This window comes from Vanellus vanellus (genome assembly GCF_965231255.1).
Source record: "Vanellus vanellus genome assembly, contig: HAP1_SCAFFOLD_532, whole genome shotgun sequence".
NCBI lineage: Eukaryota > Metazoa > Chordata > Aves > Charadriiformes > Charadriidae > Vanellus > Vanellus vanellus.
In genome coordinates, this window is record NW_028126715.1 from 12386 (window position 1) to 34098 (window position 21713).

Genomic DNA, 21713 nt, shown 5'->3' on the forward strand with positions numbered 1-21713 from the left:
AGGATATTTTTCAGTTGAAAGGGACCTACAACGATCATCTGGTCAAAGTGGCTGACTAATATGGGGCTGACCAAAAGTTCAAGCATAGAATCATAGAATCATAGAATCAGTGAGGTTGGAAGGGACCTTTAAGATCATCAAGTCCAACCGTTAACCTGCCCTGATAAAAACCCCACCACTCCTAAACCATGTCCCTAAGCACCTCATCTACCCTTTTCTTAAACACCTCCAGGGATGGTGAATCCACCACCTCTCTGGGCAGCCTATTCCAATGTTTAATAACCCTTTCCGTGAAAAAATGCTTCCTAAGATCCAATCTAAACCTGCCCTGACATAACTTGAACCCGTTTCCTCTTGTCCTATCACTTGTCGCCAGGGAGAAGAGGTCATCTCCCATCTCTCTAAAACCTCCTTTCAGGTAGTTGTAGAGGGTGATGAGGTCTCCCCTCAGCCTCCTCTTCTCCAGGCTAAACAACCCCAGATCCCTCAGTCGTTCCTCATAAGGTTTGTCCTCCAGACCCTTCACCAGCTTTGTAGCCCTTCTCTGGACACGCTCCAACACCTCAACGTCCTTCTTGTAGTGAGGGGCCCAAAACTGAACGCAGCACTCGAGGTGAGGCCTCACCAGTGCCGAGTACAGGGGGATGATGACTTCCCTAGTCCGGCTCACCACACTATTCCTGATGCAGGCCAGGATGGTGTTGGCCTTCTTGGCCACCTGGGCACACTGCTGGCTCATGCTCAGCTGGCTGTCCACCAACACCCCCAGGTCCTTTTCTGCCAGGCAGCTTTCCAGCCACTCCGCCCCCAGTCTGTAGCACTGCACGGGGTTGGTGTGACCCAAGTGCAGGACCCAACACTTGGCCTTGTTGAACCTCATACCATTGGCCTCGGCCCATCTGTCCAAATCCCTCTGCAGAGCCAACCTACCCTCAAGCAGATCAACACGCCCCCCCTCGTTTAGTGTCGTCTGCGAACTTACTGAGGGTGCATTCGATCCCCTCATCCAGATCATTGATAAAGATATTAAAGAGAACGGGCCCCAGCACCGATCCCTGGAGGACACCACTTGTATGTTCTTAAGGGCACTGCCCAAACGACCCTTAAACACTGACAGACTTGGGGCGTCGACCACCTCTCTAGGAAGCCTCTTCCAGTGTTTGACCGCTCTCTGCGCAGAAAAGCTTCCAGTCGGAACCTCCCCTGGCACAGCTTGGACCCATTCCCACGCATCCTGTCCCTGGACGCCAAGCAGGAGAACTCAGGACCTCCCCTTCCGTGTCCCCTCCTCAGGAAGCTGCAGAGAGTGATGAGGTCACCCCTCAGCCTCCTTTATCTCCAAACTAAACAAACTCAGAGTTCTCAGCTGCTCCTCAGAGGACGTTCCTCCCAGCCCCGTCGCCGGCGGTGTTGCCCTTCCCTGGACACATTCAAGGACCTTCACATCCGTCACAAATGGTGGGGCCCAGAACTGCGCACAGCACTTCAAGGCGAGACCGTACCAACGCCGAATGCAGCGGGATAATCCCCTCTCTTGACCTGCTGGATCTCCTGTGTTTGGTGCCCCCCAGGATGGGGTTCGCCCTCTCGGCTGTCAGGGCCCTCTGCTGACTCCTACTGAGCTACTGCCCACCAGCAGCCCCACGTCCCTTTCTGCGGGGCTGCTCTCCAGCCTGTCCTCTCCCAGTTTCTAGTCGTGACTGGTGTTAATCCATCCCAGGTGCAGAATTCGGCATTTGTTCTTAATTTTCATGTCATTGATGATTGCCCGATGCTCCCATCTATCTAGATCCGTCTGAAGGCCTCTTGTCCCTCAAAAGAGTTAACGGCATCTCCTAGTTTGGTGTCATCAGCCAACTTGGTAATGGCACATTCAACTCCTGCATCCAGATAGTTGATAAAGATGTTGAAAAGAACTGGCCCTGGAATTGAACTCTGAGGAACACCGCTGGTGACCAGTCACCAGCCGGATGTAGCCCCATTCACCGCAACCCTTTGGGCCCCGCCCTTCAGCCAGTTCTTCGCCGTCAACCCACTCATCCCACAGTCGGACAACGTGTCCAGAAGGATGCTGTGAGGGACAGCCTCACTAAAATCCGGGAAAATCTACATCCACCACTTCTCCTTCATCCCTTAGGTGACTTTGTCATAGAAGGATATGAAATCAGTTAAACGGGACTTTCCCTTTCTGAAACCACGTTGAGTGCGTCTGACGTTTCCATCATCCTTTAAATGCCTTTCCTTTCCATCATCCTTTCCATCCTTTCCGTCATCCTTTAAATGCACCCAGTATGATCTATGAGGGGGGACCCAGGTCTCCAGGAGACCTAGACATCCAAGATACCCAAGACCCAGCTGCCAGGAGAAGGGCCCAAAGAGTCTGAGGGGACCCGGGCACCTGAGGGTCTCAACCCCGCTATTGTCAAGGGCCCATGAGGCCATTTCAGCCCAGATCGAGGTTTTTTAGCCCTGCAGGTTCAGCGCAGCCATGGCTGTCCTCCTTGAGCGGGACCTTGACTTGGTCCTCTCCGTCATTTCTCATCTGGACCTTGGACCTGCCTCATCCCACCTGGCTTATCCAGGGACCGCTGAGTTGTGTCTGACCCTGGTTACCGTCACTGGACATCATCCCAACCCGTGTTCTTGCCTTCACTTTGGACCTGCCTCATAGCCACGGTCTTGCCCGGTGGTCTGGACTTTGGGCTGATCTAGCCTTGCTGACCACGGGACCAAGCTCAGTCCCCCAAGTCCGTCAGGGAGCAGTTGGCCATTGTTACCCCCCCAACGGCTGTAGCAATGACAAGAAAAGCTAAAAATTTTTACCCCTGAAAGTTGGAGTCGCAGCCAGCGCGCAAGGGCACCTTCTCCATTGAGTGTCTCCTCAAGGGCATCATGGCTTTCAACCCACACTCATCCCAGCTTGGACAACTACAAGAACTTGGCCCAAGACATCGAGTGAAAGAAATTCTCTACCTTAAAGGAAATGATCTCTTGATAGTGAGAAAAAGTACATTTTTCACCGTCAGACTGAAATCTCCTCTTCACTTTTGAGCGATTGACTAATCAGATTGATTAACAGAACTCAGAGGGTTGTGATCAGCGGCACAGAGTCTGGTTGGAGGCCTGTAACCAGTGGTGTCCAACAGGGGTCAATACTCGGTCCAATTTTGTTCAATATATTCATTAATGACCTGGATGAGGGGACAGAGTGTATCCTCAGCAAGTTCGCTGATGATACCAAACTGGGTGGGGTGGCTGACGCTCCAGAGGGCCACATTGCCATCCAGAGCGACCTGGACAGGCTGGAGAGCTGGGCAGAGAAGAACCTAATGAGGTTCTACAAGAGCAAGTGTGGGGTCCTGCACCTGGGGAGGAAGAATGCTGGGCACCAGTATAGGTTAGGGGTGGACCTGCTGGGAAGTAGCTCGGAGGAGAAGGATCTGGGGGTTGTGGTAGACAATAAATTATCCATGGCCCAGCAATGTGCCCTTGTTGCCAAAAAGGCCAATGGAATCCTGGGCTGCATAGGGAAGAGTGTGGCCAGTAGGTCAAAGGAGGTCATTCTCCCCCTCTACTCTGCACTGGTGAGGCCACAACTGGAATACTGTGTCCAGTTTTGGGCTCCCCAGTTCAAGAGGGACAGGGAACTGCTGGAGCGAGTCCAGCGAAGGGCAACTAAGATGACTAAGGGCTTGGAGCATCTGCCTTATGAGAAGGGCTGAGAGAGCTGGGACTCTTTAGCCTGGAGAAGAGAAGGCTGAGGGGAGACCTTATTATGGCGTACAAGTATCTGAAGGGTGGGTTGAAGGAGGATGGAGCCAGGCTCTTTTCATTGGTTCCCAGTGACAGGACGAGGGGTAACGGGCACAAGTTAGAAGACAGGAAGTTCCGCTCAAATACACGGAAACACTTCTTTATGGTGAGGGTGGCAGAGCACTGGCACAGGCTGCCCAGGGAGGGGGTGGAGTCCCCTTCTCTGGAGATCTTCAAGACCCGCCTGGATGCAGTCCTGAGTAATGTGCTCTGGGCAATCCTGCTTTAGCAGGGGAGTTGGACTAGATGATCTCTAGAGGTCCCTTCCAACTCTGAACATTCCATGATTCTGTGATTCTCTGACTGAAACTAATGGAGGAGGGAAGAAACTCCGGCACGGAGCAGAGAAACACCAAGAGCAGAACAGCCCTTGCGTTGATCAGCGGTAGAGGCCTTTAGTTTGGCTGAAAGGATCTGTGGTCGAAAAATTAAAAATCCTTTGGCGTAATTATGACGAGCGGTGTATTTTGCTGCTCGTGGAATCCTATGGAAAATTAAGCTCGTCGGACTACAGCGATGCTTTTGCAAGACACGCGTGTGGTGTCACAGCACAGAAATTACAGATTTCTTTGGCCAAAAATGTTTTTCAATACGGTGAATTTTATCTGAAGTGATCCTTTTTTTTTTTTTTTTCTGGGTTTCCATTTTCCCTACAGTGTTGGGAAGTCTCGAGAGATTTAGTCCTATAATTAGAGTGATATTTCACTTTTTAATTATAGAATTTTAATTATAGAATTTAATGCGTAGACGAACCATTGAAGTGGGTTTTAAGCAGAGGGCTCTAGAGATTCCCGCTGCTTCCGACAGACTCTTAATCCCAAGAAATTTAAGTGGAAATGCTCTTTATCAATCAGTTTATGTCGTACGTCGCACTTCCAAGATCCAAAAAGCCTTTAACGTGAACCACCGTCCCAGTAAACTTACAACAACGTTTCCTTCCGTGAAATAAAACTCAATAAAACGTCAATACTTTCTTTTTTTTTAAGTTAGCATCGAAGCGTCAAGTTTAATTTTACACAACCTTCAGATCAAAACATTGGAGAACTCGAGCGCCTGTTCAAAGTCATACCAAAAAAAAACCAAAAAACTTCCAAGGATTTGGGCGAGTGCTTTAGTATTTGATAGATCAACAACCACCGCAGCACCTTTTTATTTTAAACCGATCCACGTGATCGCCCTTAAATGCTTCTCTGTAAATTGTGACGTAAAGGAAGATGGAAACTCAACACGGGCAGATTTACTGCCCCGCGTACCCACAGTTCACGCCCATATTTTTCCGAAATGCAGCGAGCAGGACGTCAGGCGGAATTTTGCCTTAGGGAAATCACCTCATTTCGCATTCATATTCTCATTTTGAAAGACCGAGTGATCTCGAAGGGCCGTAAAGTTTGGAAAAAAAAAAAACAAAAACACACAAATTCCGCTTTACATGTAGTTATCCGGGATCGACACGAAACCACGACTCCTTTCCGCACATCGTACCTTGATACAAACTGTACACGTTTATAGCGCAGAGTATTTTAAGAAGTCAAAGAGGCAGAAGGAAGAGAGAAAGAACAATTTGTGAAGGGGGGAGAGTTCAGCTCCACGGCGGCCGGCGCTATTTGCGGGCATTTCAGCTCCACTGTAGTGTGTAGTCTTTGCCTAATTCAAGCTCCAGGTGGGTGATTTCCAGGATCTTTGGGGAAAAACCAAAAAAAAAGAAGCATTAATAAATGTGCTTTGAAGGTGTCTCGGTTTTCTGCAGCTCACGGAGCACAGCAGGTCCTTATTTCTGATTGCTTCTCTTTATCTTCTTAATTCGTCTTCCTGGTTATTTATAATATCGCATTGTGTCACATTACGTCACATTATATCACATTATATTATAACATATTCCATGACATCGTATCATATTCTATTCTATTCTATTCTATTCTATTCTATTCTATTCTATTCTATTCTATTCTATTCTATTATATCACATTATATCGCATTGTGTCACATTACGTCATATTATATCACATTATATTATAACATATTCCATGACATCGTATCATATTATATTATATTATATTATATTATATTATATTATATTATGTTATGTTATATTATATTATATTATATTATATTATATTATATTATATTATATTATATTATATTATATTATATTATATTATATTATATTATATTATATTATATTATATTATATTATGTTATGTTATATTATATTATATTATATTATATTATATTATATTATATTATTATATCACATTATATCACATTATATCACATTATATCATATTATATTATATTATAACATATTATATTATATTATATTATATTATATTATATTATGTTATGTTATGTTATGTTATGTTATGTTATGTTATGTTATGTTATATCACATTATATTATAACATATTCCATGACATCATATCATATTACATTAAATCATATTATATCATATTATATTATAACATATTAAATTATCTTACGTTATATTATACTATGTTATAACGTGTTATATTATATTATAACATATTTATTATAACATATTATAACATATTATAACCTATTATAACATATTATAACATAAAATATTATAACATATTATAACATAAAATATTATAACATATTATAACATATTATAACATATTATAACATATTATAACATATTATAAGATAACATATTACATTATATTATACTATATTATATTACATCACGCTACCTTCCGCTATGCTGCTACAGATTTTACACGGTATGTTCCTATCATACGCATTCCTTTTTATATAATAATCATCTCTTTAAATTTATTAGCGCGTTATCTTTTCGGCTTTCCGCTGCCAGGCAGACCGACGCGAGACTCAACAGAACACTGAGTTCCGTAGAAAGGGCGATAAACGAAATTAAACATCGACCGAGTTTTATCTCGTGGGCCTCGCCGAACGGCGGGACCGCGGCGGGGAAAAACCCCCCAAAACTTGTTAATTTACCTGATTTTGGCTGTCGTAGGACACAGCGTGAGGAGACTGGATTGCTTCTCCGTTCTGCGATACCGTCACCTTCTGAACACTCGAGGTCACCCCCAAGACTTTAATTTGGGTAAACTTCAGGTTGTTTGAATCGCTGTAATTGCTGTGCAAAACCTTTATGTCTAAAACAGTCTAAAGGAAGTGGGAAAAGAAAAGGAGTGATTTGCCCTCGGGACGTTACTTCTCGGAAGATGCATTTTTTCAGCTCATTTCGGGCTTACAATTTTTTCCTCTTCTTCAATTAAAAAAAAAAAAAAAAGAAAGAAAAAAAAAAACCTACATCCCTATGCTGTTATTTATTTGGAAAATTGGAATTTTGGAAAAAAAAAAAAAAAAATTTGGAAAATTATTTGGAAAATAAATGCTGGAGGCTCTGATTTTCCCAGTTCCTCCACCTCGGCGGGCTTCTCCGCTACCAGCGAGGTGCCGAATACCAAACGAATTTGTCAATGCCAAATTAAAAAACCTTATTTAGACGCACGACGCTAATCCCCCTGGGTACGCAAAACCAGCGCGTTAACGTGACATACCCCATTAGCGGTAAATGACGTCAGCAGATACACACCGTTTTCATACGTATCTGTGGAAAAAAAAAAAAAAAGGAAAATGCATTTGCTCTTCACCTTGGATTTTTTTTGATTAAATTGAAGAATTCTTCGGCGTATATAGTAGACGTATCTGCGTTGTGCAGACTTCCTGCAACGTTCTGATCTGAAGATCATTTGAATTTATTAATATACAGGAAATTGGTTAAAGCTTCTCCCTTTATCTATGGCTATTTTCCCCACAGGTTTGAGAAAAAAAAAAAAAAAAAAAATCCGTATTATATATGTTGTCGTAGGTCCGGGGCACAATTCAATATACGTAAAATATATACTCTATAAATAAGAGCATTATGTTATTATTGGACCATCGTTTTCCTCAGTTGACATTTTATCATCTTTATTGGTTTACGCTTCATCAGTTTAATCATTTTACTGTCTTTTTTTTTATTTTTTTATTTTTTTATTTTTTTTCCTGGCTGCTGCTCCTGCTTCCTGTGCCGCGTTTGCGCAATCGTACAATAATCCTGAAATAAAAATTAACTGCTGATGTTAGCGATCCACCCGGCTGAAGAAAGGCGATATTTATGCCTCGTAGCCTCGGAACGAGTTAATTTATCACGGAAACGGGAAATTTAGCGCTTACCAATGCTCACCCCATCGTCCCAGTAAAGCCGACCTTCTGCAAGTTGACTGTCACTCAAAGCGACGATAAGTGACAACGGGTTTTTTCGGCTGTGGGGGGAAAAAAAACAAAAAAAAAAACAAAAAAAAACCCAAAAAAGCGTATTTTTCTCAGGCAATCACATTTGATGCTCCTCGAGATTTATGTTAGAAACGTTGCGCGCAACACAATTTATCTCTGTCTTCCCCAATCCCTGACGGTACGTTTAAAGGAGGCCACGGGGAGGAAACCGAAAAAGAAGAAGAAAAACTGCCATGACATTAAGGTGCTCCCGTACACGTCGATTTTTCTCGTAAACGCTAACATTTATACAAAACGGGAGACGCTTCCAAGCGTGGTGTACGCTAAAACAGAAAATTTGAGTTTTCCCAGTTGGAAAAGAAGGAGACTAAAAAAAAAAAAAAAACAAAAACCCAAAAACCGCTCTCCCTATGTAATTAATACACATTTTATTTATTTGCCAGGCCACTAATTAAGTATCCCCTCCCCTAAAAAGCAAAAACAAAACAAAAAAAAAATAAATTAAAATAATTTTGAATGAAATTTGAAATAGTGAAATATTGAAATAATGAAATTTTAATAGTTTAGGGTTTGGGGTTTTTTTTGTCATACCTGTAAAATGTCGTAGTCGCAGGGCTTTGCTGAGCGAGGATGTAACCGCCTCGGACGTGGAGGTTGATGTGTTCCAAAGGAGATGATAAATTTCTGAATTGTCCCCTAAATCCAATATACTTACCCTATTTATGATAAAAAAAAAAAATAAAAAAATAAAAAAAGATAGTCGCTTTGTTGAATTACCCATTTTAAACATTTCTTTGGGATGAAAGTGTTATAAAAACTTCGACAAATACTGAGAAAGTTGTCGCTGCAAATCTTTTTTTTTTTTTTAATAGATTTTCAAGATTTGAATATATTAATAAGACAGAGTATATTTTAATGTATTTTCAAGATCCGAAACTCTGCCTGTATGAAACAATTACACAACGCCCGACGAATGGAGGGAATTTTAAAGCCTGAGGCCGTAAAAAACTGTTTAAAACTTCCGTCTTCCTCCGGTCCATCATTCTTAGAAAAGAAATTTTATGTATCGTTGAAGATTAGGGAAAAAAAAAAAAAAAAAAAAGCCAACATGAAAGCGCAATTACGGATATTATTCCACCTTTTAACTCTTCATGTTGAACCGGATTACATTAAAACAAACTGATCAACAGAAGAAAAAAAAAATTTTTTTTTTTACATTTTTTTACGGTTTTTTGGACATTTTGTCGCGTTTTACCTTTTTTTTTTTTTACATCCCTAAGAACTCCTCTTGGCCACGTGTTGGTAAAACACAGGTGGTGGATTCGCGCTCCACCCCAGCACACCGCCCTCTTGTTTAACATTAAGAAAAAAATAAATATAATCGAGTTTTTTTAATTACTTACCGTGTGGTAATCGTACCAGCGGGCATTCGGTAGGTAAGCATTCACTGTTACAGCACCCTGGAATTAAATATTTTTATTTTCGGATCTATTAAAGCCAAAAAGTAAAGTTCGAAGTAAGACGCTCCAGTCTACATTCTAATATTTTCATCCATTTCTAATATTTCCCCCAACTTTTCGCCATAGTTCACCTTTTCCAGTACGGGGCTGATGAGCAGTGCCGGTCCCCACAGAAATTGTTTGTATATGTCCCACGTCGTTTTGTCTTCCACGAACCTGCAGAGTAACGAGAGGGCGGTCACACCCCCGGTGTCGACTTTGCCCAAAACGATTCCTTGTCGAAGCCTTTTTTTTCTCAGTAAAACTACCTTTTCCTCGACTGCAAGCACGCTACCAGCAATAGCAGCTCATCTTTATTACCTATTTATTAATTAGAATTAATAAAAAAAGAATTATTTAAAAAAAAAATTATTAAGAATCGACGCCGTCTTATTTAAAAATGCATCAGAATTCCAAATTTACGACTTATCAAGAAAGCATTGAGATCCCAATGTGAGAACCTTTCGGGAAATACCACGTATCACTTAATTTTCATTTCTGCTGCTTCTTCGCGTCTGCTGGCCTGTTTCTACGTATATATATACTAAAACTTTGATTTTGTATATTTAGAGCACAAAATCTTAAAAAAAAATAAATAAATAATAAAAAAAATCCATTTTACTTGACATTAACAACAGCAAAATTAAGGCGTAGTGCCCCCGATTACTTTCCCATTTGTGCCATTTCTTTTTTTTTCTTTTTTTTTCACGGCGGCTTTGTCGGAAGCAAGTCTTAGATTAGTCGAAATTCGGCCGGCCGGGATTCCACGCTGACAATTCGGTAGTTTTTAGCGGAAGACAAAGATTTTTAAATATTATACTTCATCTTCAACGTTCAGGTATTAACCAGTCTTTGGCCCCTTCTGACCAGGTACAAAAAAAATCTCCAAAACCATGTCTTTTTTTTTTTAAAAAAAAAAAAAAAAAACACTGCTATTAAAAAAAAAAAAACCTTTTTCTTAAAAAAAACAACGCTATATGAGTTTAGCCAAAATAAGTTACCGTGCCCCGCAAACGTCTCAAGACGTGTCAAAACCCCCTATTTTCTCCCACTTTTTCTCTTTCCCGGCTTGAAATTTTGGGTTTTGCAAGAGATGCTCTCGAATTCTACGGATACCCGGTACCGACCAGAACGTATTTGCTGAACGCCACAAGGCGCGGCGAGAATGAGCGATAAAACTTATACATTGGTTATATTTACGGGTTAAAAAAAAAAAAAAATAAAATAAAAAATAAATCCCGCCGTTGCGGGAAACGGAGACCTTGAGCTGCCGTTGGGAGATGCCACTGAATGTGCGTTTTCTCGATCCTTTGCCCGTTTTAAAAGAAAATTCGCTGTGACGGAGGGGAAGATTTTTTTTTTTTACGAGGATTACGGAAATGCGGTGGACTTCCGTGGAGATGCGTTAAGGGAGAAGGAAGAATCACACTTACTCGTGGAGCAGAGGGCGGACGACGGTGCTGCCGTGAGCGTTGGCTTCGTGCATCAGCGTGTACAGGTAGGGCAGGAGGGCGTATCTTATATTCAGCACCTGCCTGGAAATCTCTTCAAATGTTGAATTCCAAGCGACGGGATCTTGCCTCTAAACAAGGGAAAAAAGAAAAAAAAAAAAATAATAATAATTTTTGTTTGGGAGAGACGGGAGGGGGAAAAAGACCTCATTGTTTCCCGTTTTTTTCCTCTTCTACATCGCCCCGAAATCCATCTCATTTAGCGGCAGTAAATGTCAAACGCCTCAAAATCGACCGAGCAAAGCCCAGCTGAGAAGATGCGGGGCGGAGCCTTGCGAATCCCTTGTTCTCCTCTAATTTTGGGTGCCTTTGTTTATTTTTCGCTTCTTTAATGAAGCTCTGCTCCGTTAGACCTAAAGGTCTAACGAGGATAAAAATGCTGTTTCCCTCATTGCCGTTTTCCCGGTTATTTTATTTTACAGCTTTCTATTATATAGCCCTGAGACTACAGTCCACCGTTTAGACAGTTGTTTTCATTTATTCTTAAAAGAAATACAACATTTTACGAAAGGAAGTGGGCAAAGCGCAGGAATTTTCGATACTCGGGAATCTCATTCCACTGTTCCCTTTTCTGATTTGCTGGAAAACGATGAGCAATTAGGCATGACAAAACGAAGATCAGGTTTGCCCCTTTAAAACGTGTGTGGCCATAAAAGTGATTATTTTCGTCTCCTAAGCGTGGCGTGTTGAAATAAAAACGGCCTAGATTAAAAAATAAAATAAAATAAAATAAAATAACTATTTTAGTCTTGTAGAGTTGGCGTGTTTGGTAGCAGTGGAACTCATGAAAACGAAATATTTTCTTCTTCTAGACGTGGTGTGTTTATCCGAAACCAGCATATACGGGGAAATTTTTAAAAAAAAAAAAAAAAAGAAAGAAAGTAGGAAATGAGGAAAATGCGGGAAATAAAAAACTCAGTCGAAGCAGATGTGGGAGGTGCCCACCTTGGATCCTTTCCCGTTGTGATTCCTCGAATATGGGTAAAAGGTGCCCAGTTCCATCCATCGAGCGCACAGCTCGTACTCCGAATCTCCGAAGAAGCCGCAGATATCTGCTCCTGTCTGAAAATTTAAAAATAAAATAAAATAAAATAAAATAAAATAATCCAATGGCAATATTATACATTTTTTGTTAATAAAGGCAAGTGAAATAGAAGGCAATAAATCGGGAGCTTACATAAGATATTCCGAAGAGACTGAACTCCATCATACCTGCAAGGAAAAATAATAATAATAAAATAATAATAGTAATAATAAATAATAATAATAATAATAATAATAATAATAATAATAATAATAATAATAATAATAATAATAATGAAATAATAGTAATAATAATAAAATAATAATAGTGTTATAATAATAATAATGAAATAATAGTAATAATAATAATAAAATAATAATAATGTTATAATAATAGTAATAATAGTAATAATAATAATAATAATAATAATTCAATAATAACCACTGCACTTTATGGTGAGGGTTATGTAGATTGGGCAAAGCGGAATGAGAAAAAGCAAAGAATTTCCAGAATTCCCCCAGGAAAGGTGGTTCTTAAGAAGCAAAGCGGCAGATTTCAGGCACCGGGGGAGAGGATGATGGGAAAACGACGGGGGATGAATTTGAGGACAACGTGGTGCTCAAACCCACGCAATCAAACCCAATTCCGGTAGAAGACTTTCTTAAGGGGTGATAAGGAGAAAAAAAAAAAAGAGGTCAAGAAGAAATTGGCTGTAAATTCCGATTGCTCAACTGAGTAGACCGTTATCAGGGAGGAAACCGAGAAGAACCGTGGACTAAATTGGTCATAGGTTGCGTCGGCGTACCGATGATGGATTTATCAAGCTGATGCCAGGCCGCCGTGTTGTCCCCCAACCAATGTCCCGACCATTTTCCGCTGCTGGGATAGGTCGAACGGGTGACGACGATCCCTCGCTCCTTTGTGAGATTCCGCAAAGCGCTGGGATTGCATGTGGGAGTAGAAACCAACGGGATGAGAACTAAGATCACCGTGAAAGGTCTTACACGCGACTCCAAAATTAAAAATTAACGGTTTATATCTCTGCAGGAAAGCGCTGCTGTGCTGTCCGTGTGAGCACAAGCAGCCGTAAAGCCAACCGAGATGTGGGTTTTATTGGAATTCTCTATGACCCACACATGGGGCCGGTTCTCCTGAATACCTTTATCCACGACCTGGATGAGGGGATGGAGCGCAACCTCCGTAAGTTCGCAGACGACACCAAGTTGGGTGGGAGTGTCGACCTGCTTGAGGGTAGGATGGCTCTGCAGAGGGATCTGGACAGTCCGGATGGATGGACCGAGGTTCAACAAGGCCAAGTGATGGGTCCTGCACTTGGGGCACACCAACCCCACAGATTTTAGAGGCGTGGGGAAGAGTGGCGGAAAAGGACCTGGGGGTGTCGGTGGACAGACGGCTAAATATGAGCCCACAGTGTGCCCAGGTGGCCAAGAAGGCCCACAGCATCCTGGCTTGTATCAGAAATAGTGTGGCCAGCAGGACTTGGGCAGTGATCGTCCCCCTGTACTCGGCACCGGTGAGACCCCACCTCGAGTGCTGTGTTGAGTTTTTGGGCCCCTCACTACAAGAAAGACATTGAGGTGTTGGAGCGTGTCCAGAGAAGGGCAACGAAGCCGGTGAGGGGTCTGGAGGAGAAGTCTGATGAGGAGCTGCTGAGGGAACTGGGGTTCTTCAGCCTGGAGAAGGGGAGGCTGAGGGGAGACCTTCTCGCTCTCTACAACTCCCTGAAAGGAGGGGGTAGCGAGGGGGGGGGTTGGTCTCTTCTCCCAAGGAACAAGTGATAGGAGGAGAGGAAATGGCCTCAGGTTACATCAGAGAAGGTTCATCAGAAAAAAGTTCTTCCCGGAAAGGGTTGTCAAGCGCTGGCACAGGCCGCCCAGAGGAGTGGTAGTGTCACCATCTCTGGAGGCGTTTAACAGAGGGGCGGACGTGGTGCTGAGGGACACGGGTCAGTGGTGGGTTTGGCAGTGTCGGGTTGACGGTTGGACTTGTTGATCTCAAAGGTCCCTTCCAACCGTGAGAAGTATGCGATTCTGCGATTTTATGATTCCCTCTGCAGAAATTAAGCGTCAACCGCCTCGCAGTTAGAAAACGACCTGGCAAAGCAGGGAGGGGCGAAATTAAGGATTTCCGGTTAAGGTTAACGACTTTATGGGAGAAGAGAAGTGTCGCCCCACTCACAGGTTTTAAGGGTTACGTGATCCGGTCGAGGGCGTGTTGGTCTGTGACCGCAAGAGCGGAAAATTTGCAGCAACGGTGAAAAAAAAAAAAATGATCCTAAGGCAATTCAGACCAAAACGATAATTAGGGAGGGAGAAACACAACGACTGCGAATATTAGACCTGTCAGCATCGCGTGGGTTGCCGAAAGGCTGTTGAACAAAAAAAAATGTGTAATTATTGCAAAGTATACAACCAGACTAACGGAGCGTAATTACTAGAAACTAGACTAATGGAGCGCAAGAATTTCTTCCGAGATAACGAAGATGTCTTCCGCTCTCTTTTATTTCTCCGCATTTTATTATCCTGAGATAAGGGAGGTAAGGCAAAGGATCGTGTTATAATGATATCATATATGATGGTATATAATGTTAAAATAGTGTGATATACGATACTATCCAATATAATAAAGTTTCTTTTAAAACAGAAGAAAATCTTTCTTAACAGGGCGAATGTTCAGAGCCAATGATAATATTCCCCTTCGTGTTCAATTGCTGCCTACTTACAATAAAAAAATTCCTTTAGATTTGGCTAATAAATAATAATAAAAATAAAAATAAAAATAAAAATAAAAATAAAAATAAAAATAAAAATAAAAATAAAAATAAAAATAAAAATAAAAATAAATATAAATATAAATAATAATAACAATAATAATAAAAATAATAATGATAATAAGAAAAATAAAATTAAAATAATAATTAAAAATAATAATTAGAATAATAATTAAAATAATGATAATTAAAATAATAATAATAAGAAGAAGAAGAAAAATAATGATAATGAGAATGAGAATGAGAATAAGAATAAGAATAAGATTAAGATTAAGATTAAGAATAAGAATAAGATTAAGATTAAGAATAAGATTAAGAATAAGATTAAGATTAAGATTAAGATTAAGATTAAGATTAAGAATAAGATTAAGATTAAGATTAAGATTAAGATTAAGATTAAGAATAAGAATAAGAATAAGAATAAGAATAAGAATAAGATTAAGAATAAGAATAAGAATAAGAATAAGAATAAGAATAAGAATAAGAATAAGATTAAGAATAAGATTAAGATTAAGAATAAGATTAAGATTAAGATTAAGATTAAGATTAAGATTAAGAATAAGAATAAGAATAAGAATAAGAATAAGAATAAGAATAAGATTAAGATTAAGATTAAGATTAAGATTAAGATTAAGATTAAGAATAAGAATAAGAATAAGAATAAGAATAAGATTAAGAATAAGATTAAGATTAAGATTAAGATTAAGATTAAGATTAAGATTAAGAATAAGAATAAGAATAAGAATAAGAATAAGAATAAGAATAAGAATAAGAATATTTCCTTCCTGTCTTGTCAGCAATACTGTGAATGTCTCGACTCCAAGTGACGCAACGGCACGCTGCTGAATGTAACATCCCCTCGGATAAACCCTTCTTTTAATGGAATAGAAATGTTACCGGGGGGGGTAATGTGGCGGAGATCTACAAAGGAAAGCAGTTCCTTTCTTGCTCGTTAAACCAGAAATGCACCATTGGTTAATTATCGTTGCATCAGAAGTTATGAAAAATCGGCTACAATACGATTCGGTAGGAAATACGTCATAAAATTTGTCTTGGAACTGAGAAAACAATTTCTTGGGAGGAAAACCTAGGCAGCCGATTGACGTTTCAGAAGTCAGTTTTCCCTTTTCAGCACCATTTTATTAATCTTAATGATGTTCACTTAAGAACGTCTGTACTGTGACCTACGTTTTAAAATCTATATTCATTTTCCCTCCCTTGAGGGAAGGCCGAAAGAAGATCGACCTCAGAAATAAACCATAGGAGCAGAGAAATGGGTGGCAACAAAAATTTTCCGGGTGCTCGAATTAGTCTGAGCGCTTGAGATTATCGTCGACTAATAATCGGCTCAACAAGGGCGAGTGGGGGGTACTGCATCTGGGGAGGAATAACCCCCTCCACCAGTAGAGGTTGGGGGTTGACCTGCTGGAGAGCAGCTCTGTGGAAAGGGACCTGGGAGTCCTGGTGGCCAACAGGATGCCCACGAGCCAGCAGTGTGCCCTGGTGGCCAAAGCGGCCAACAGCATCCTGGGGGCCATCAAGTAGAGCATGGCCAGCAGGTGGAGGGAGGTCATCCCTGGAGATGGAGAGCAGCTCTGGAGAGCAGCTCTGTGGAAAGGGACCTGGGAATCCTGGTGGCCAACAGGATGCCCACGAGCCAGCAGTGTGCCCTGGTGGCCAAGGCGGCCAACGGCATCCTGGGGGGCATCAAGCAGAGCGTGGCCAGCAGGTGGAGGGAGGTCATCCCTGGAGATGGAGAGCAGCTCTGGAGAGCAGCTCTGTGGAAAGGGACCTGGGAGTCCTGGTGGCCAACAGGATGCCCACGAGCCAGCAGTGTACCCTGGTGGCCAAGGCGGCCAACGGCCTCCTGGGGGGCATCAAGCAGAGCGTGGCCAGCAGGTGGAGGGAGGTCATCCTCCCCCTCTGCTCTGCCCCAGGGAGGCCTCATCTGGAGCGCTGTGTCCAGTTCGGGGTTCCCCGGGTCAAGAAGGAGAGGGAACTGCTGGAGAGGGTCCAGCAAAGGGCTACGGAGATGATGAGGGGATTGGAACATCTCTCCTATGAGGAAGGACTGAGGGACGTGGGGGCTTTTTAGTCTGGAGAAGAGAAGATTGAGGGGGGATCTTATCAACGCTGATCAATCCCCAAAGGGCGGGTGCCGGGGAGGTGGGACCAGTGGTGCCCAGTGACGGGACAAGAGGGAACGGGCACAAACGCGACCATGGGAAGTTCCATCTTAACATGAGGAGGAACTTCTTTCCTTTGGGGGTGGCACAGCACTGACACAGCTGCCCAGAGAGGTTGTGGAGTCTCCCCCTCTGGAGCCATTCCAAACCCGCCTGGACGTGTCCTGTGCCACTGCTGGAGGTGCCCCTGCTCTGGCGGGGGGTGGGATTGGGGGAGCTCCAGAGGGCCCTTCCAGCCCTGACCAGTCCGAGATTCTGGGATTGCTTTGTATTGATCAATCAAAGCGTTCAGAACTGTTCTCTGTTGTGTTTTGTAAGGCACGTTTTTGGGGTGGGATTTTTGGGTGGGATTACTCAGATTTTTCTGAATCGAAGAACTGAAGCTCTTCGGGTGAAAAGAAGAATCATGAGGAAATAAAATGATTTGGGGTGAATAAACTCCCGAAACATTTCGGCACCCGAACGCAGACATTGGCTAATAATGTGCAATGTGTTTTGGAAAGAATGGGGGGGGTAAAAAAAAAAAAAAAAAAAAAAAAAAAAAAAAACCAAAAAAAAAGCCACTTACTCGAGCGTAGGTTTTGTTTGTGACCATCCGTAAAGGTTGTGGACATCGTAGTGTCTGACGGGGGAACCATCTGGGAGGTATTGTTGGCCTTCCATGCACAGCGTTTTGAAAGCCAGTCCCTCTGATCTGAACCCTAACTCTGTGGGAAAGGGAGTGAAGACACGCGGATTTTAACACTTCGCGTCCTGTAAGAATTTTAATGAGTTATTTTTTGGTTTGGTTTCAAATTTGCATAATCTCCATTGGTGTTCACTGCCTTTTAAGTGGGGTTTTTTTTTGGGGGGGGGCTCATTTCTTTCCTTTTCATTAAAAAGTCATTTTAGGTTTTCTGAGGTTGGGTCTCGGAGACTTGGGAAATGCTGAATTTTGATTTGATAAATTCCGGAAGTTCTGAAATTCCTCATCCTGTGTAAGTATCCGAGTCCTCAAAAGCAGCAGTAACTCAGTTAGAGCCGCTCTTCCAGGATCAAAGAGTAAAAGAATACATCCTAACGCAGAAAATATTGCAAACCTTCGTAAATACCACCGTATCGGCCACATAGAAAACTTTGGGGGCGAAAGTCCGTTTCTGAATACTCTGAGAAATGATATTTAAACACGTGAGGAAGCAGCAGAAGTATTCCAATAAAGCATTAGTGAGTTACGGCCAATTAGGACTACTCTACACCAGCACTCAAGTAAAGCCCTGCTAAGAAGAGGGGAGTATTTCAAGACCATTCCTCAAATGAGGCCTCCGAATTTTACGAATAATTACGTCTAATCAGAGGCGGCACAAGGAGATTTTTGCGAGGTGTAGTCATTAATTACATTTTTCATGGGGCAAAATTATGCCAAACCCTGAAAGCCACATCCTTGACCGCGCGCGAAGTAAATTCCCTGTAGAAAATAGATACCAAAATCCAGCCCCCCCCAAAAAAAATTAAAAAAAATTAAAAAATCTTAATTTTCAGAAGTGCCACGAGGTCATTGTTCTCCCCAACAGAGACGGAAGTTAAGAGCGTTGATCGTCTCCGAGAGTTGGGTGACTTTCTCTTGGGGCTACCAAATTTCAGGCAGTTACGCCACACGTAGCGTACAAGAAGTTCTATACGAACCAGAGCGACCCAAAATATCGAAATTGTTTACAGCAGCCGTCAGACTTACGGGGTACGTACGGTGGAAAGTTCAGCTCTTGGTTTCTACAGCCGCTGACGGAGCCGTGAACAAAGCTTGAAGGTTCGTTCATGTCCTGAAAGCCCAAAGCAGAATGCCGCGTGAAGGAATTTCTCTTAAATTCGGAGAAATTAGTTCCTCTCGGCTATTTTAGCTCGTGCCCCTCACTGACCGAGTAAATGGAACAAACAGGAAAAATCCTCAGATTTTTTCAGAACCGCCCGTTGCGTTGACTTTTTTTTTTTTTTTTTTTTTTTTTTTTAAAACCAGTATAAAACAACGGTTCAACAGAGAAATTTTTCCCGTGAGCAATTCCCTTCGTAGAGAGGTTGGGATTATCTCATTTCCCAGAGGGTAAAGCATCAAATTCAGAGAGATTAACTGTAAGCAGAGGCTTCAGGTTTAAGAACTTCTTATTTATCGGTCATATTTCCCGCAAAGGGAAGGGGGGTTGGTTTTTTGGGGTTTTTTTTTTGTTTTTTTTTTGTTTTCCTTTGTGTAAAATTGAAACCGATAAAGACAACAGAGCTACAGATCTGCAAATTACTAAAATCTCTGAATTTCGTAACGGCGGCTCCTGTCCTCGGTGCCCGTGGTCTTCTGGTTGCAGCAGTACACCAGAGCTGGCGTACGGGGGCGGGGGAGGGGGGGGGGGGGGAAACCAAAACCAAACAAATATTTTGCTGGGTTTCTAGATGTTTTGGGGGGTTCGCTAGGAATATATTAGTTTTTAAGAGATTCTACAGCCGTTGCAAGTCCACTTCATTTAAGAAGCGAGCCAAATCTCGTTTTGCCTCACGGAAGTAAGAATGGTATAAATAATGGTCTCTCGTGGAGGGGGAAGGGGGGGAGGACAAAAAAAAAAAAGACTTTAGGAAGTTTTAGAAGAACACCACCACTGCAAAAGAGCCATCAGGTGGGTCAAAAGTAAATACCGAGGATCCGAGAAAGGAACGTTTGTCGACAGGCAAAATAAAAGAAGAAATAACGTTGACAAGAAGGATTTTTCAATTTCAGCGGACGGTTCCTGATATTTAGCGTTAAGCGCCCGCATCCCTCCTCCCTCGGCGGCGTCAGAACATCGGTGGGTTTTGAGGTGCTGAGAAGCAACCTGAGGCTGCAAAGCTGCAGAAAAATCTCTTTTTTTTTTTTTTTTTTTTTTTTTTTTAACGCTTACGATCCACAGGCCATCAAACTTCAAGCTTCTCGATGTGTTGTGCGGATTGTTGTAGACTTCAGCGATTTCTCTCGTCCACCATTCGGTTGTGGAATTGCGGAAGAAATCTGGAAAAGCTACGTGCGCTCGGTAGAGCTGGAAAAGCGGTAGAAATAATAATAAAAATAAAAAGAAAGAAAGAAAGAAAGAGACCCCGGACTGAAAGTAACGCACTGCTAAAATGTTGGAATGGGTTCTTAAATAATTCATGGGTTCGCTACAGTTTTTAGATGTTCTGGCAGAAAGGCTCTACGCTTTCTGCAACTCACACTGATGTTACTTAGGGGTTGTTTTTTTTTTTTTTTTTTCGATGTTCTGGTGGGGAAAAAAAAAAAAAAATGGTTACTTTCTGCATGCGACTTCTCAGGTTGACGTTTATCAACCGGTTCACTGCTACAATCCGTAACGGATTTGCTGCTTCCTCTCTACGTGTGTCAATCCCCCCAAAAATAGCAACATTTACCTTCACCTGGGTGTCCCAGTCCAGCGTGTCATTAACTTCTACGTTGGGAAGATCCGGCCAGACCTGGTAGGAGGAAGGAGATTTTAAAAGAATCAAATTCAACCGGATTTTTTTTTTTTTTTTAAATAATAATAAAAAGAAAGAAAGAAAGAAAGAGACCCCGGACTGAAAGTAACGCACTGCTAAAATGTTGGAATGGGTTCTTAAATAATTCATGGGTTCGCTACAGTTTTTAGATGTTCTGGCAGAAAGAATTTTTTTTTTTTAAAAAAAAAAAAATAAGTATTAACAGCGATAAAGCTTCGCTGCTGCGTATTCCGACGGCAACGCAAACTGAAGACATTTCCATTTGTAGCACTCAACGCGTCAACCAAATATGGGAATGGACGGGTTGTTTGAAGTCTTCTCCCCAACGTCTAACCTGGCATGATGCTTATTTGGATAAAATAATCGGCTTTTTAAGAACGGTACCTTTGCATAGATAATGTCATTGGTGTCGGGCCATTTTATGAAGACATCCTTCTCCAAACCTCTCGTGAAGGCGAGGTAATCGGTTTCGTTACCAGATATGGCTGGATCCTAAGATTAAAGGGGATGCAATTTTACTTCCACGTCGAAAAAGCAAATAAATGCAGAAATGTCGTTTCAATGCATTCCGTGTTCTGCAATGAGATGCTGTAATTTAAAAGCGGAATCCAACACTCACCAAGATGAGGATAAACCTCATTCCTTCACTTCGGATTTTATCAATTAGAGCCGGTAATCCAGCGAAACGTGGGTTCAGGGTGAAGTCCAGTTGCCGTTCCATGTAATCAATATCTGCATACTGGACGTCCTACAGTTCACACCAAAAAAAATAAAATAAGATAAAATAAATAAAAAGAAAAGAAAGTGCTTTTTTTTTAGTTATTTCCTGAGTGACATCGTCCATATGTCCGTATGTATAAATATATGTCGATATACACATTGTCTGCGTACACGTTACTGCACTCCGTCCAGCAACAACGGAACCAGTCGCTCCGTACGGAAACAATTTGAGGTTAATTAGCTGTAAAACGAAAGCCATGCCTAATCGAGGTATAATTTGCTTAGGTCTAAAGCTTTTGCAACTTTTCCAAAAACAACCCACGCCAAAAAATAGCTTTCTCAGCACAGGGCAACGTATAGTGCGAATAAATCATGGAAATCACAAAGTTGCTTTCTTTCCTCGTAAAGCGCGTGGGAAAG

General features: G+C 41.9%; 1 pseudogene across 1 annotated transcript in view; it reads right to left on the reverse strand.

Moving 5' to 3' along the window:
* Window positions 1-5384: 5384 nt before the first annotated feature.
* Window positions 5385-21713, reverse strand: part of LOC309685815 (maltase-glucoamylase-like) — a 46667-nt pseudogene continuing 30338 nt past the window's right edge. The window contains exons 13-29 of the transcript in view: window positions 21193-21321; window positions 20958-21065; window positions 20487-20549; window positions 19985-20119; window positions 18799-18883; window positions 17656-17794; window positions 12916-13049; window positions 12264-12298; window positions 12032-12148; window positions 11009-11157; window positions 9668-9752; window positions 9480-9536; window positions 8668-8792; window positions 8017-8105; window positions 7359-7408; window positions 6790-6960; window positions 5385-5491 (exon numbers count right to left, since the gene is read on the reverse strand). The product of the transcript in view is annotated as a maltase-glucoamylase-like (transcript). The remainder of the gene's footprint in view (window positions 5492-6789; window positions 6961-7358; window positions 7409-8016; window positions 8106-8667; window positions 8793-9479; window positions 9537-9667; window positions 9753-11008; window positions 11158-12031; window positions 12149-12263; window positions 12299-12915; window positions 13050-17655; window positions 17795-18798; window positions 18884-19984; window positions 20120-20486; window positions 20550-20957; window positions 21066-21192; window positions 21322-21713) is intronic.